Below are 17,415 nucleotides of genomic sequence, written 5' to 3'. Positions count from 1 at the left end.
AGGAAGATGTAAGGATGATGTGAAAAAAAATTTGATGTCAATAGGATGAGTAGTTTATTAATTAGATCAAAAAATGTTGAAAAACCTTCGAAATAGCGCGGACGTCGATATAGTGAGTGGACAGGAAAATGGCCGTGGATGGCGAAATAGTGAAAAAAAAATAAGGTAAGTAGTGAAAATAAAGTTCAAATGAGTTTAAATATGTTTGATGAGTGATAATAAATTGAACAAAAAAGTTGGATTCACAAAGATTAATTAGTTAATTATGAGCAAAAACCATTGCACGATTTAATAGGCTGGACGGGGATATAGTAAGTGGACTGGAAAGCAACCATGGCGCCAAGGTTGAAAAATCAAAATGGTTGATTGAGATAAAATAAGGTATAATCAGAGTAAATAAATCAATGTTTGATTAAAGCATCAGATAATTACGCTAATTAAGTAGTTGAATTAACAAACAAAAGTAACAAAAATGATAAAGTTAGAACGAAATGGAGAAATGCTTTTTCGATTAATCAACGCGGTTACTATGGCGACGTGCGAAGTCATGTCGTGACGTCATAAACGACCGTTTGTGTGACGTTACCATGATGTCAGAGGACCGCGACCGCCGCGGCAGAGAGAGGCAAAGAGAGGCGACGAGTGCCAAGGAGGCGTCATTGTTTTCGTATTCTCCCAATGCGGGTCGCCGCAGTGATCTCTAACGTTTTTTATCTGCATATTTATCTATTGTTTCTCGGATGTTTCATTTCTGCGCGGTTTATTCGTTGCCGTCGGGCATCCATGCATTTCACCACTCATGTCGGCCGTACGTTTTGCCAGCTACCGTCTCGATGGCCCACATGAAACGATCTGCAGCGTTTGCTCCAACAGTAGCCAAACGCCTATGTATTTCCACAAGCAAGCATTGCGTATAAAAACATTCAACCGCTGTTAATGAATGCTGCTGGACGATCGTCACTTTCTTTCACTGTCACTGTGACAACGAGCGCGCCGTTTTTCTGCGCTGACAAGTTATTGACTTTAAAGGCAAAACTTCACTGCTGCGCTGTGAGTCAGTGCTTTAAACGGTCACCTTTGCACCAAAGTGTGACTACCAGCCGCGGAGGACAGATGGTCTCGTGAGTTGAATAAGTGGAATCCAAGGGAAGAAGAACGCAGCCGAGGTGAGCAGAGAGTTCGGTTCGCAGATGAGATACGGAAAGTGGTTGGCATAGCGCAGCCGCGGCAGGCGCAGGCCAGGGCTAATAAAGATGAATTGGAGAGGCCTTTGTCCTGCAGTGAACGAAACCCCGGCTGGTGATGATGATGATGATGGGCTACTATATGTCTGAACTAAGAAGGCAGTTTGCTTTCCGAAATAATATGGACTCTCCGTTCGCTTACAATAGCGCACTTAGGACAGTGCTCGCTTTTTTTTTTTTTTAACGCTGCCGAATACCGTGTCCTCTGTTACTGTCCCTTCGTGCATGCATAAAGTTTAAAAAACGAAACAAAAATGCATCTCATCACGTTCTAGCGATGCGTGCAGAAGAAGAAAGCAAGCCAGGTTAAAAAAAAGAAAACTGTGTACGCTATTATCCTTATAAGAGAAGCCTCTTTCGTTTCATGCATTAAACCGGTCCATTATCGTCCCAATTATTTTCGCCTGCCGCGCAAGCGTCAGTAAGGCTTTTGCAGTAGCATCGAAAGAATCGCTTATGAAAGCGTAGAAATGTTGCCGCTTGGCTCTTGCGAAAAAGAGAGAAGGCGTATTCACTGAGTGCTCGAAGTGCTGGCTACGCTCATGCATACGCCGGCGCATCTCGGAAGAGGCTCGCGCGCTCCTCATGAACTGCCGTCAGCTGTCGAGCGGGCATCGTATAGCCGTGCCATTCCACTTTCTGACGTCGAAAACCTACCTCGGTAATCCACAGGCATACGACATCGATAAAGGTAGCTGCTTGGGCGAATTAGAGCGAAAAGGACACGACACGCGCTAACTTTCAAAGTTAGCGCATGTGGTGCCCTCTTCGTTATGTCCTGTGTTTCGAGCGCTACATTTTTCTTCATTCAAAACAGATTCAGAGCTCCTCCGTGTTACCCGCCATGGGGGCTCAGTGGTCATGGCGTTGGGCTGCTGGGCTCAAGGACGACCGCATTTCAATGGATGCGAACTGTAAAAACACCCGTGTGTACTGGAACGTCAGTGCACATTAGGAAACCGTAGGCAGTCGAACGATATTCGGAGCCTTCCATTACGATGACTTTCATAGCCCATGCACGTGCAGGACAGGGGCGTTAAGCTCCGCTTATATTCCGTGTTGCGTTTTTATTAGTTACCGTCATTGATTTGGGATGCACGCCAGATATGTAAACGTATGCGGGAGAATACAGTAGATTTTTAGGCATCGAGAAGTTGATGCTGGTAAGTTAATCTACTTGGATGAAAAGAATGTGGAAGCCGCAATAGTTTTAAATAATTTTGATGCATTTCGGTAGAACTACAGCTGTCCTTGTGACAATGCAAGTGGTCTGCATTTCTGCCCTATAACCAAGAAGTAATCTGTTAGTCTCGGACAAGTAGTTCCCGCGAGGAAATAAAAAAGCTAGTATCGAACGTTTCCTTGGATTTTAATGCAGAATTGTAAATCTGAGCACGCTCTGAGAATCTGAGAATCTCCTGCAGTGTCTTACACCAGTGAATGCGAGGCCACACGCATGGAAAGGTGCAAGCCTTTGAGTATCGCAAATACGGTTCAGCCGCTGTACTGTTTACCAACAGTGGATCCTTTCTTCCTCGCTGCTTTGAGCGCACCGTGATCTCTTCATTGGAGACCTCCTCCCGCGCCGCCGCCTTTTACCTCAGTCTGCTCTTTTCCCGCGAGCGCCGAAGCGAGACTCTGTAAAGGAGGGCCAGACAACGCGTTCCCTCTATCCAGAGTTCGCCGGCACGCATTCGTTTCACTTAGCGAAAGCACGATGATTTCGCCTGATGACAACCATCAGATGCAGTTCGTTTCCCCCGTGCGAGCTTCGATCGTCGTCACCGCGCCTTCCTGGGCGCCGCACAAAAGAAGCGGCCGCGCACGCACAAGTATCGGCCGGGGCGCTAACGCCTTTGTAATGAGGTCATTTCCCAGGGACAGCACGCGGCCGACGTGAGGCGGCGACGGAGAGCGAGGAAGCATAGCCGAGACGTCAGACTCCCCGCGCGAGTTAACCGAAAAATACTGCGACAGCTCCTGGGAGGAGAAAGAGCAGAGCAAAGTGAAGCAGCAAAAACGGCGAGGGGACAGCGTAGAGTACATTGTGATAGAGGGCTCCGCCCGTCAGGGCGTTCGCCGCCACGCGAACGAGACATGCCGTGGAAACCCCTTAGCATAACGAGCCTTCCGCTTGAAAAGCGAAGGCTCCGGAAAAGCAGGACGAAGGGAAAATGAATGCCGAGACCAAGGCCGGAAGGCAAATTGCCATTACGTAACGGCATATCGCTTGCGTAACGGCCCAGATGTTGTTGCCCGGACAAAGAAGGATCTTCCACCGCACCCAGCTAAAGAGAGAGAAATGAAGTCGTAAATGTCTCCATCTCGAGCAAAGCCTGATCTTCTGCACCGCCTTTTCAGCGAGCGCGGCGCATTCTTTTCCGAGCTGAGCTAGCCGGTGTCTCGCTCCTGCGCTTTTGTCTTCGAGGAGCTCAGCACGGGGCGGTGCATGCAGATACGTACAGCTGGATCCGTGCCTCCCGCTCAGCTGGCGTGCTGGTTCACAACAGCTCATAGACAGCGTCTGAGCTGGATTGTGAGAGCCAGTTTCAGAAAGGGAAGGAATGTTGGACGGTCGTGGGCTCGGAATTGAGAGAATTTGACGAATGAACTGATTTTTGTTGTCCTCTCTGTGTAGACTGTACACCTATAGTGTAGGTGTAGTATCGTTCGGTGTCCAAGCACTTCGTCGAATCGCGGCAAGCCTTTTTTCGCGCCAATGCCGAGTGGCATGCACTTCGCGAAAGGATGATCCTGCAGTCTTCTCCTTGTCATTCGACTTGCACAGAGAAACGCAACACCAAGACGTTTCAGCGCACGTCAGTAATGCGTTAACACCACAGCAACGCTGGTTGCGCTCGCGGAAAGAGAATCAACCCTGTTTAGGTGGCGCCCCCATGCAACCGCCAAGAGCGAAGGCATGGCAGAGTTTTGATGGCGAATTTCCGGGCACTGAAAATCATTCTCATCCACTAAGATCGCTGACAAGGTGCCTTAAGTAACTCCCACTAATTATTATTCCATGGATCCGATCGTATTCGACTCCACCGGCATCAAAGCTATAATAAAGAATTTGAAACCTAAAACATCACGTGGCGTAGAAGAAATCAATACTAAATTCTTACAAAATTCCGAAGAACACTCTCCTATCATACTAAAATGCATTTTTTCACGATCATATAACACTGGAAGCATACCTTATGCTTGGAAAATCTAGCATAGTAATCCCCATTCACAAAACTCGACCAATCCGCGATCCACATAACTACAGGCCCATTTACCTCACATAGGTGCCATGCAATATTGTGAAACATAAATATACAGAGACCTGATCGATTTTCTTGAAAATAGCAACTTTTTCATTGTTACGCCGCATGGAATCCGCAAAAACCTCTCATGGGTGACAGCTTACTGATGATCTGCATGCCAATTTAAACTCTAGTTTTCTAACTCACTGCACATTTGTCGATTTTTCTGAAGCATTCGACAAAGTTAACCATGCGCTTTTTCTTCATAAACTAACCGTTCTAAGCATAGACCTTGCTGGAACTGGTTACATCCGCGCCTTTCCGACATAACGTGTTCAATTTGTAACCACTAATGACGCTAACTCGTCTTTAGCTGCAGTTGAATCCGTTGTCCCGCAAGGGTCATTGCTCAATCCTTTATCTTATTAATCTATATATATTAATGACATGCCCACGCATGTTTCTTCGAAAAAAATGAAAATTGGTTTTGAAGGTTGGCTCCTCGAAGAATAGACTGTTTGTGGATGGCAGCGTACCATATCGTAAAATAACTAAACACTCAGATATCCTGGCAGTTCAGGCGGATCTTAACAACACCTATGAGTGCTGTCGTACATGGCGCATGGAATTAAACATTAGCACGTGTAAGTCTATGAGATAATCCCGTATTAACCGATGTGTCCCAACTGATCGCTTAACAACATCCCATTAGAATCTGTAACATCATATCGATACGTAGGTGTTAGACCACTAATCTGTCTTGGAAATCACACATCGATCACATAGCCTGTAAGGCCAGTCGAACACACGGATACATTGGTCGGATGTTTCACTCGCATCATTATCGTTATAACTACATGTACAATTTACATTCGTCCACAGCTTGAACACGCATCATCAGTTTGGGATCCCGGCATGCCACCGTCATACCACGGCCGGTCATACAGTACCTAGAGGCAATATAAAATCGCTCAGCCAGATTCAGCTTAAACAATTACCAAAGGATTGCCAGCGTTACACTGCAAACCGGAAAACTCCCAAAAAGGAGTAAATGGCTCATCGCGTAGCGCACTCCCGAAAAGGGGTTTTAGATACTCCTCAGAATAGGAGTATATCGTCTACTCCTCTGTTTGAAGGGGTACTTTCGGAGTGCTGGAAGGAGTGAAGTGTTACCGCTCTCTAGACGGGAGTTTATTTAGGAGTAAATTTGCGATCACAAAGGAGTTAGCATGGCAATTAACAGAAGTATTATATACTCCTTTGCAGCTACTTTTATAGTACATTTCAGGAGTACGTGCCTGTTCCTGTTAAGTAGTTTTGACAGGAAATTTTTTTAGCAGTTTCCCTTACTATAAGGTAACATTCATGATGCCCAGACGAGTTTATTATTTCACTTGATGAGGAAGCCCATTTGAAATGAAGTATTCCTATGGAAGGCTCATTTTAAAGCCTTCCCAGGATAAATGCGTCGATGAAATTGCAGTGATTTATTTCAAACAATATTTTATTGTGTACAAAACATTTGAACCAAGTGTTCGGCAGCTTGCTTTCGATGGTTACAGAGAACCAATGTCTTGGCCCCTGTAGAAAAGAAGAAGAGTGCCTTAACCCGCGCTGTCTTTGGGTGCAGAGTTGAAATATCCCAAGGAATAAAAATAGAGATGCCACACTTGAAAGCAAGGAGGGAACCTTGAAATACTTTGCTGTCAACATACGGGCATGTCATGCTATCGCTGGTTAAAAGGCACGACGTCAAAGGAGGCTCCTTCTGAAAGAAAGATTAGAAAAAAAAGTGCATCAGAGGAATTACACCTCTAAGCTTGAAGTATGATGTGCTTCAAGTGTAGAAGTCAAGTTCCCAAAGCAGTTAAGAGTGCACTTTTCAATAAAGTAGGTGTTGTTGAAGTTTAAACGTTTCTCGTGACAAAAGATTAGCTAGTAGAACATAGTAGGTAATCAACTAGCTATAATACATATCTGTACCCTGTCGCATGACAGCGGCTAAACGCGTTTTTCAGGGAATCAAAAATTCCAGAGAGCCGCTTTCGTAAACGTTAAGGCAATACGGCGAATGGGAAGCAGCGTCGATGGGGAACATTTTTCCCGTAAAGAATAAAACTAAAAAATAAAATGGTCTTACTGAGGCACTTGCGTATTCGCGCTGCCTTTGTTTGCGTTCCGGCACTGCAAGAAGCATTGCGATATAATTTTCTTTTTCACTTGTCAGAAGGTTCCCCACACGTTCCAGGCACCATATCAGGACCAATTATTGAAATCAGAACATGCAAACAAAAGACTGCATGTGAGCTTCCACTGCGTGTATGCAAAGCGCTATTTCCTTGATGGGAGAACACGCAGCCGTGCATTTTGAGGGCGTCGTCATTCTGTGTACAGGCACGGCCGCTTGATACAAAGCGCAAAGCGTGGTAGTACAGGTCAAAGGCAGGGCAAGAGTGACTAACGTAGCAGGCACTGTTAGGAATAGAAAGCTACCACCAGACCCACCCTTCCGCCGCCACCTGTCTTCTGTTATGCTTTGCCCTCACATTCGTCGCCAGGATTCCAAAGAAAACATTCTACACAGGTCTATCTGGCTGGGAAAGGAATTTAAGTAGGAAAGAACGCCAACCAAAAAAAAGCGAAAAAAGAAAACACGACGGAACCTTCTTGGTTCTTACCAGGTGTGACTGCGAGCGAGTCACAACGCGTTTTTTAAGCCTTCGATTAGTCATCCGCCGGGTCACTGCTCGTAGACAGTTGATGCAAGAGGGGGATAGGGTTTCTAGGGAGAGTATAACATTTCCTTGCGTCTGCTGAATGCGCCGTGACTCAAGTAAGAGCGTCCTGCGCGGGTGCGGCTCAGTGTCCAGCACAAGAGTTCCCTTGAAGTCAGTCTTGTCAACCCGCGCTTCGTTCCTTATTCATTTGTTTGACATCCGCTTTGTGCTGCTTCAATTTTTCGGGGAAGTGCTTGGTTTCGCCAATGTACTATGTCCAGCTCGAGCAGGGGTTCTTGTATTCTAGCGTATGCTTTATTTTTTTTCTTTCGCTACCTTCCCGGGATCAGCAGTCCGAACCGGAACGCTTGTCTCCACGAGTTTCACATAATGGAATGTGTTCGGAAACTGCACGCGAAGAGGAAACTTCTTTTCACATTTTTCAAATGCGAAGAACTTACAAGATACCACATTTTGGAACTAGACGCCTAACGATCCAGAAAGGCAACGCTCAGTATGGTTGCCACCTCATGTCCGCTGCCGACAATCGCTGCTACGGTAAGACGCCACCAACTCGGAAAATGTAACAATTTAGGCAATCTGCTTGAGCGCTAAGGCTTCGCCATGTCCTGTGCTATGACTGAAAAGAAATAAATCGCTTGCATTCTTTGCATAACAAGGCCCTCTTAAAACACAGGAAAGGAAGCAACACATTAGGGCAGGCAATGTTTTGTTCTCAGCACTGTTCGTAATAACGTGACAAAAATTTCTGGACCCCAAGGCTGTGCATTTTCACCTGCTCATTGCCTGTACAGCTTTTCAATATTCATGGGGCGTGAACGCATGGAGAAAATTTGGTCCCTAGAAGAATTGACCCTACTTCCAGTCGTACATATTAACGTAAACAGCCACGACTGCAGTGCCACACTCTTTTTCAGCCGCATGCAACAACAAATTTCTAGATGCTTACTTAATGACCTCTGTGTGAGCTGGCTCCTCCGGACGACGATGAAGCCTTTCGTCTCCGTGCACCCGGGGTTCACAGCAAGCCTTCGCACACTGAAAAGGGAGCGGCGTTAAGTGCATGCGCGTATGTGGCATCAAAGGAGAGTTTAATACTGCTTACCGCTATACACGACGATGATAATCCGGTCTTTTGTATTCTTGCTGTAATACAGCGAAAGAACGAGGGGCCGTCGGTGTCGAGAAAACTGATGCGTCACACACACACCGCCATGTCGGCGCGGCGAAACGGCAGCAGCCAACACTTGTACGCTGCGTAGACAGTGAACGACCAGCCGCTGCTTCTGCACATATTGCTGGCTTGAGTGAGACGTTCATTGCAGCATCTTGCTGCCAAGGTCGATGATGTCCAGTCTCTTATGTCCCGACAAGCGCGCGAAAAGGAGCGGGCGGCAAGCTGGCGGCTGCGGGCAGGTCGACGCGTCACACACCGCCATGTTGGTTCGACTGAGCTAGGCTGGCTGAGCCTCTCGCGGACTGCCGTCGTAGGCGATGCAACACCAAGCGTCCTCCGAACACACTGCAGACTTCACAGGCACTGTCTGTGCAGAGCACACTGCTGCGCAAGGCTGCGACGATCCGGTGTCTTGTAACATGACAAACGGGCTTGAAGCAGAAAAAGCAGAAGCGAGCAGGCAGCGACGAGCGAGCAGGCGTCGTCACCTGCAAGTGCAGCGAACCGGCAGCTGCCACTAGGCGGCGGGCAGACACTAAGGAGTGCATAAAGGGTCTGAAGGAGTATTGAAGCCGATATACTCCTGCTTGGAAAAGTAGTAAAATCATGTGAATCCTTTATTTTACTCCTCCATTTCGTGACAGCGGTAAAAAAGGAGGATTTCCTCATTTTTACTAATTAAAGTCGATTGCGCAATTTTCAATAAGGAGTTTAAAAGCGGACACAAGCTATTTATACTCCTATTTGGGCTTATTTGAGTTTGCAGTGTACTAACATGAAAGCGTTCCTACATCACTCGCTGTTATCGATTCGCAGAAAAATATCTCGTCTGTACCTTTTCCATAAATTGTTGTTGTTGTTGTAGCCTATATTCTCATACCTCATAATTACGTTCTCTTCGTTCTTCTCGACGTTTTCTTCTTTCCGGTGGTAACACGCCTGCATTCCAGGTGAGGCCGCTCAGATTCATACAGAAACAACAACGCCAGCGTTGGCACTAGCAATTTAGTGAGTAGCAGAAGACGGATACACATACAGAAACTATCACACCCAACGGGAACACACGCGGACACTGTATATAAGCAAGTGTGAGCGTGGAGAAGCCATGCGGGGGAGGCCACAAGCACGTACATGAACGCTACAGAGAAAGCACAGCAAGGAAAGATGCCCTGCGCTCCCAAGAGGAAAAATAGTCAACTGTTCATTCAGTCTACACATACGGTTTGGTTTATGGTTTGGTTTATGGTGTTTAACGTCCTAAAACGACTAAGGCTATGAGAGACGGTTTGGGTTTGGTTTATGGGGTTTAACGTCCCAAAGCGACTAAGGCTATGAGAGACGCCGTAGTGGAGGGCTCCGGAAATTTCGACCACCTGGGGTTCTTTAACGTGCACTGACATCGCACAGTACACGGGCCTCTAGAATTTCTCCTCCAAAGAAATTCTAGCCGCCGCGGCCGGGATCGAACCCGCGTCTTTTGGGTCAGCAGCCGAGCACCATAGCCGCTGAGCCACCGCGGCGGCTTTGCTATGAGAGACGCCGTAGTGGAGGGCTCCGGAAATTTGGACCACCTGGGGTTCTTTAACGTGCACTTACATCGCACAGTACACGGGCCTCTAGAATTTCTCCTCCAAAGAAATTCAACCGCCGCGGCCGGGATCGAACCCGCGTCTTTCGGGTCAGCACCCGAGCACCATAACCACTGAGCCACCGCGACGGCCCATACAATGTTAAATCCTTGGCATCGGACCTCTATTTTAGTGCGAACAAAATCAGCTCGAATGTCACTATTCACTGCTTACAGCGCGTGGTCGTTCTAGTCAGCCCGTGTCACTGACCGTTGCAATCGTTGGGGTGCGTCAGAGGATCAGAATTCATCGGATTAAACGCTGGAGGCGAAATAGCTACCCGGATAAGGGTCGGTACCACGTGTGAGACCTGCGTTTCGGTGCTTCAGATGCGGCTGAATGCCGGTAGAGCCTCTTCTCAGCCGAGTGGCGTTGACTCAGCTCCGGGTCAGGACACTTTCCACGGAAGGAGCGTCGCCAGTCTCGTGCCGTTCGACCTGTTTCCGCCCTCTACCACGCGACAGCAAGCGCTTTTAATGCAGTAGCATTAGACTCCATAGTGCACAAAAATGGTGGCGTGTCACGAAATTCGCTCATTGTTCGAGAAATGCCACGTGACCTTGTGGCGTCATCGCAACTGCCCGCGGTGGCAGCTGGCAAACGGGCACGGTGGGCAAGAAAGATACAGAACCAAGAAAAAATGTCGGAAAAATCTGGTTATAACCTGTTCTCGACTTCGGCAAGCGAAATGCCCGCTGATCGAGTGTGTGTGCAGCAACCCCGGAGCGCATAAAAAATGACACAGGCACACCAAAGCACCAACAATGGGGAGCTCTAATGCTGTCGCATTCCATTCACTCTTAAGGTGCGTTCGGTGCCCCTCAAGTACTTTTATTCCCTCTCTTCCGTCTTCGCCGTCCCGCCTGAGGCCACATTCTCACAGCCGGTTTTTCTCTTGCTCCGTCGTCTCCGTCACGCCGGGAGCCGACGGAGGGGGCTGCATTTGGACCGTTTTCCCCCCCAAATCGGGTGGCCGGTGCCGCCGGGTCCTGCTCTACGTTTCCGTCGAGCGGCGGCGACGGAGCCCGCCCCCCACGGAGAGCGAGCCAGTCACAGCGCGAGCTCGCTTCACGTCACCCGCGGCTTGCTCGCTGCGACCAAGAGATGGCGCTGGCGAGCGTCGGCGGCGGCAGCGATGCGCGGGTGCGCGGACAGGGCGAAAAAACAAAAAGCCTGCTCACTTTTTTACTCTCCGTCGGGAGATGCACGCGCCTTGCGCCCCGAAAAGCGCCCGCTGTCGAGGAGCAGAGAGCGGATGACAGTTTTATTTCATATGGCAATATACGAGGTGTTCGAGCCAAAACGGGTCTCCGAATTAGCATTGTGTTTTCACTAGGCGTGGGATGTACGATAAATGATTTTAGAGCGTAGCTCTTTGGCATCCGTTCCTGGGTTTCGCGTCGTCGTCGGCGTTGTCGTCGGCCTCGTGACCAGCTCCGCCCCCCTTTCATCCCCCCAGCGCTAGCAGCGACCGACTGATACCGCTGGATGCCGCTGACGCCGCTAGAGAGTCAAGATAACGTGACTGCATCGAACACCGTCGCCGCCATGCAGAAAGAGGAAAAAAGGGTCCCCCCCCCCCTGTTCTTGTGTGGCGGATAGGGTGCTCTTCAGTTGCCGACGCGCCGATTATTTCACGTAGGCCCCGGCACGTCGACGAATACGTGACCACCTTCCCATGGCTAGACCTGGTTCTTAGCGCTGCGGAAGCGAGGGTATCATATTGTTTGTGTCGGCATCGGCGGCGTTGTCCCTGAAACCAACTCCGCAGCTGGGGTTGATTCACTATCGAAAAGGTGAAACAGCTTATTTGCTGCGCTCAAATTTCGCCTTAGGAAGTAACGTAATCGTCGGTAATTTTTTTTTTCTGGGACGCTCAAGTAGCACCACTATAATGCATTTCAATTTCATGCGCTATCTTTTAGAGCTTAAAGAAAAAACTACTCGGACGATAACTTGTTGCGAACACTCTAGCCGGCCGTTTGTCAAAGTGATCTACAACTTTTAAATTGGCACTTTTTTGAAGAAATCAGTCAGAAGAATGAAAAGACAGCACCAAAACCTTTTCCAAGAGAACTTCCTGACGTCCATGTTTTCTTTTTTTTTTTGGAAAGCAATCATTTTTTTTTTTTTTGACGCGAAATAGCCTTGCCGTGTTTGTTGCCTGAATACCGCTAGCGGTATTCGTTCCGTCGGGTGGCGTCTCGGCGCCCGCCTGTTTTTTTTTTTTGAACCGTTGATGTTCCCACTTTAGAGCTTTGGCGCTATCACCGAACACCAGCCAGCCGCACTGTGGCTAACAACTGAAGTTCACTCCACGCACAGAGAAATACAGAAAACGGTACGCCGGGTCAATACACTCGTTCACATTTAGCCCAGAAGGAAAAGCCTGTTCACAAACAGCGCCGACTGCAGCACCGCGCTTGCATGCTACAAGAAGCTCGCAAACCTAAGACACCCCAAATCAGGAAAAGCCTGGGAGGTTGAAACGGTGGCTCAACATGTGGCTCAACAGTTCAGAGGCGAGCCATAAGGTAGAAAAAACCTTAAAAAAAAACACGGCCCGTGGGCCATGACGAACAGAGGGAGTTCGGGAGGGTAACGAAGTGGGGGACGAAAAGACTGTTGCCAGGTTTAAAGCGAAGTGAAGGAGATGGCTGATGCGAAGGGGAACCATCTAGGTGAAGAAAGGAGAAAGGGGCGAGAGGGGTAACTGCGGAGATAACGAAAAGAGCAGAAAAAACAAAATTCTGTTCACCCGTTGCTAGCTCTTGAGGCCTCATTGTTTTTATTAGCCGTTAAATTCTTTTGCTAGCTTAATTCTTGAATGGTTGTATAAAGACCAATCTCCGAAGTTATTGATAACCGAGTTCATTACCACCCTACATATGTTCAATTTCGTGCATATCGGCCTGAATACTGTACAGACTGCAGCACTCATTTCTGCAGCGGCTTTAAAAGTAGTTGCTATACTCATATATATTTGTTTTGGTGCTGTACACGTGGTGTTTCGTTGCAAAAACAGGGGAGTTGCGTAGAGTTAATAAACTAACTTCAAACTTTGTCCACCGCTTGCGAGATCACATCGGTTTTTTTCTGCGATAAGAGCCAAGCGAACCAAAGCGCAAGCAGACGGCAGACGACTTTCATCGCTACTTCGGCATGTTTCTCGGACACCGCCGAGCAGCGTTTTTTTTTTCGCGCGGAAGAAAAAAAAAGGCACTGACGTAGAGTCACGTGGGAGCAGCGAGCGGCCGCCCAAACTGGTTTGCCGGTGTCCGGCGCCTCTTTCGATTAGAACACAAATCCGTTCCGTTGCGGCCGCGGTTCCCGGCTCCGTCGCCGCCGCGCCGGAGAGGAGACCGGCTGTGAGAATCAGGCCTGATTCGATCATTAATGCCATAGCGTTAAAAACCTCATCGGAGAGAAAAACTTGGCGGCGTCCGGCAACATCTGGCATAAAATTCGCTGATTGGTCGACGGAGTGTTTGACGTCATGAGACCACGTGACATCCCCAAGCTGGCAGGTGCTTTGGTCACGTGACATGACCAAATGGGGTGGTGGACCCTGCGTCAGCTGGCAGGTGCGCTTAATTGTGGCCAGATATATCTAGACAGCTCCGCGTAACAGGCTGGAATGGAGCCAGGACCATCACTGCACGTGTCTACCGTATTGGCAAATCTCCGCAATCGGAGAGGGCGCCCACGGAAATATGTCGCTGAAGATGTAGCACCGGCGGCTGCACAGGCTCAGCGTATGTGGCGAGCAGCAATGACGGAGGAGCAGAATCAGCAGACTCCTCACTTTATAACTCTCTCATTCTCAACATGTAATGTAATTATGATGATGATGAATTTTTATGCCCCAAGGGCATCTATGGCCAAAGAGCGCCATGGCACAAGGTTTTTCTCATACCAAAGTGCGGTCAAAGACCCATTTCCCAAGCATTTCACCCTAAAGAAGCCGAGCACCAGTCCAGGGGAAACCTTGTGCCCCTTGTATCACCGGTGGCTACCCGACAGCACTGGGGATCGAACCCCGCACCTCCCGCATGCGAGGCGGATGCTCAAACGACTAGGCCACCGCTGCAGTTACGTAATGTCATTAAGTGTCCCATATTTCTTTTTTTTTTTCATATAATCACGTTCTGCCTTCCTCGTTCTATCTTCGTCTTTCGTCTTCGCCGGCGAATTTTTTTTCTATCCTCGTGCATTATGACAGATGGCCTTCTGTGAACGTCCGCTGCGTCATCACTGTTTTAGGTAGATAGAAATACCAGGTAGAGATATCGCCAGCATCATTGCAGTGATAGCCGACTGGTTAGAGGCGTCAGCCTAGTCACCCTAGAGGAGTGGATTCGAATCCCACCTAAAACTACACTTTTCTCTGGTGTATTTTCTTTTCGCGAGTTTTCTAGCGGTGCGGCCGGACGCAAGGACAGAAATTTGCTGACAAGGATGGATAAACATGTAATCTTTAAGTGCATTACTGCATTAAAACAAAGACGTCTCACGACTCTCTACAGATTTCATTTTTGGAACGCTGTGCGCTAAATAGACGTTCACAGGGAAAAAAAAAAAGCAGAGACGGCATGACAGCGTTTCAAATAGATCCTGTACCTTCTAGCCCGTTAGAAAGCCTTACTTCTACAGAGTTCGTGTCGTCAAAGAAATTCATACACAGCCTCCAAGCGCACAAATGTATGAACGGCCACTGTCCACACCCAAAAAAGGAGAGTTCAGACGTAACCCCACAGCAAGCTCGGCCGATGGCGCTATTAACGGGCGTCCGCTTAGAGGAAGCGTTCGTCCCGTGCGACTTATTGAGCATAGCTCATCGATAATCCTATGGCTTTTGTCGCATCCGATCAGCGTGCTTTTACATTTTGTGCACACTTGAGACATGGACAACGAGAAACTGCTGCTGTAAAAATGGTTCAGGAGCAAATACGTGTTGAGGCTGCGTAGTGAACCCGAAATCCCAACTATTCTGTTTTACAGAAGCATCTAACCCGAAAAAAAAAAATTCACAATGCCGGTTGCACCCGGACTTTTCGGCACAGAGTTTCGAGTTATGATATCAGCCCACCAAGCACGCGAATAATATGCACCTGACTGACTATTCCAGATTGTGCTCACAGCATACGAAGCTTAAACGCAACATATTTTACTTCCAAGTCCACATTTCTCGGACATCACTTTTAATTGTCAGTCATCTATGGCCTACTGTAAGCTACTATTATGAACATGTTGATGGGAATGGTCTCTTCTTCCGAAGCGTAGCAAAATCTTGCTTTTAAGGTTTCTCCTGCGCTGGCACCGGGTAGTTAAGACTGGCATAGAAAACCAATAAGGCGTGTTTTTAACAATAAATGCCTGAAAACCGCAAGCGTCCCGAGGGCGAATCTGCGGATATATTGATTGGTATCGTGCAATCTTATACGATAATAAGGGAGTAATTACTCATTGACGTCCACCCAAGCGCAGGCATATGGCTTCAAAGGAAAGCTATACAGCTTTCTCAGAAACTTCGCTGTTAAAGAAAAATTCGTCCTGGTCCGGGGTTCGAGGCCGGGGCCACCGCTTCACCGGAGCAGTCGCTCTACCAATTGAGCTAACCAGGACGGCAAGCTTATGGTAGGGCGAGAGCGAATTGATCAATAACGCGAAGTGGGAACAGTGTTGACCAAATGTTTAGGGGAATCCCCCAAGGTGGAGTATATTTGTAATAAGGTAGTAATTACTCATTGACGTCCACCCATCAACACTGTTCCCACTTGCAGTTATTGATCAATTCGCTCTCGCCCTACCATAAGCTTGCCGTCCTGGTTAGCTCAATTGGTAGAGCGACTGCTCCGGCGAAGCGGTGGTCCTGAGTTCGAACCCCGGACCAGGACGAATTTTTCTTTAACTGCGAAGTTTCTGAGAAAGCTGTACAGCTTTCCTTTGTAGCCGTATGGCTGCGCTTGGGTGGACGTCAATGAGTAATTACTCCCTTATTACAAATCTACTCCACCTTGAGGGATTCCCCTAAAGATTTGGTCAATCTAATACGATATGCGAAAAATTGCGTTCATGAACGATTTCCGGCTCAAAAACGCGTTTTTCCAGAACTTCTGGGTATGTGTTTTGACCTTGGCATGTGAAGAAAGCCCAGCTTATGTATGCATAACACTTTGCCGGTTTCCGCGTGGCCCGTCTCAATCTATCCCAGTCAGGAAACCTTCGTCCGCGGTGAAGCGGCTCGGCCCGCCTCCTCTTGGTGACTACATATATACCAGATGTCGCGGACAACATCTAAAAAAGAAGCTTTACGGGGCGCTGACAGGAGCTGATAAACGCCCGCGTCGCTCCATTTTGCGAGACAGAGGTGAGTGACCACTGCGGCGTGCACCAAGCGGCACGACACAGCGGACCAATCGCTGAGGTTCGATATCTCCGCGCGTGCCGTTTGCATTAGCGTCGCACAGACACGAGGTTGCCCCCCCCCCCCCCCCCCCCCCCCTCCCCGCTGCTCTTCCCGAGCGACCAGGCTGCGCGGCAAACATTCTCCCGGCGACGGCCGACCACGGGAGCGTGAATAGAGACGCCCCGACTTTGTCGCCGCACACGGGGGAGGGGCACATGAGACGGTGGCCTCTTCTCCTCGGTGCGGTGAGGTGGTGCGCGCGCCGGCGGGCCCGCATGGCGAGCCTTCAATTAAAAGCCACGGTCGGCAGTGAGCCCACCAGGCTTTGTTTACATCGGCGGCGCCCTTAATTAACGAAGCAGAGGACGCTCCATTGAGCACCCTCACGAAAACCCTTCCACATGTTTGTGCTGGAGGGGAGACCACAGCAAATGAAGAGGGCAAACACAAAAGAGAAGAAGCGCAGGGCACACTCACGAGCCTATAGATGCTGTCAAAAGTTTGCCGCACTCAATAGTGCGCCGCAACCGAGCGTCGAAATCCGGCTGGCGGTCTCCTTTCAAGCGCGCGTCTTGCGCTTTCGCTGACATGGCCCCGTCCTCTTCTCCCGAGCGGCCGCAGCGACGACAGAACTGCGAGGCGAAAAGCAAACACAGCAGCCGCTAAAAGAATGTACTCGCGGACTCCACCCTCTTCTTTTTTTTTCTTTTTTTTTCACGCTGGCTCCCGCGTCAGGGAATAATTAACGCGTACTTGGCGCGAGACAAAGACCTTCGCCAAGAAATTTTTCACGGAGTAGTTGTGGTAAGCCGGCGTGGCAAAGCGCTCAGGCATGCATATCGCCCACCTGTCCTTCTCGTGAGTCTCTTCCGCTCTTCGTCCTTCCGCCGTTTTCCCTTCTTGCTGGTTTCGCGGTCACGTAATTATGTATGCGCAGTGCAGCGTGCGCCAGCAATTTGGTCGTGCTCCGT

At 48.8% G+C, this 17,415-nt stretch overlaps 1 long non-coding RNA gene across 1 annotated transcript; it reads right to left on the bottom strand.

The window, feature by feature from the left end:
• Window positions 1-5,587: 5,587 nt before the first annotated feature.
• On the bottom strand, window positions 5,588-8,488 carry LOC149352628 (uncharacterized). Its single transcript, XR_016289541.1, has 3 exons — window positions 8,336-8,488; window positions 8,180-8,268; window positions 5,588-6,260 (listed from the first exon to the last, which is right to left on the bottom strand). It is a non-coding gene; the product is annotated as an uncharacterized LOC149352628 (long non-coding RNA).
• Between the last annotated feature and the right edge of the window lie 8,927 nt (window positions 8,489-17,415).

Source organism: Amblyomma mixtum, chromosome 3 (assembly GCF_055824585.1).
Source record: "Amblyomma mixtum isolate Tamu chromosome 3, ASM5582458v1, whole genome shotgun sequence".
NCBI lineage: Eukaryota > Metazoa > Arthropoda > Arachnida > Ixodida > Ixodidae > Amblyomma > Amblyomma mixtum.
The sequence above is the reverse complement of the archived record's forward strand: the minus strand, read 5'-3'. Positions and strand labels throughout refer to the sequence as shown.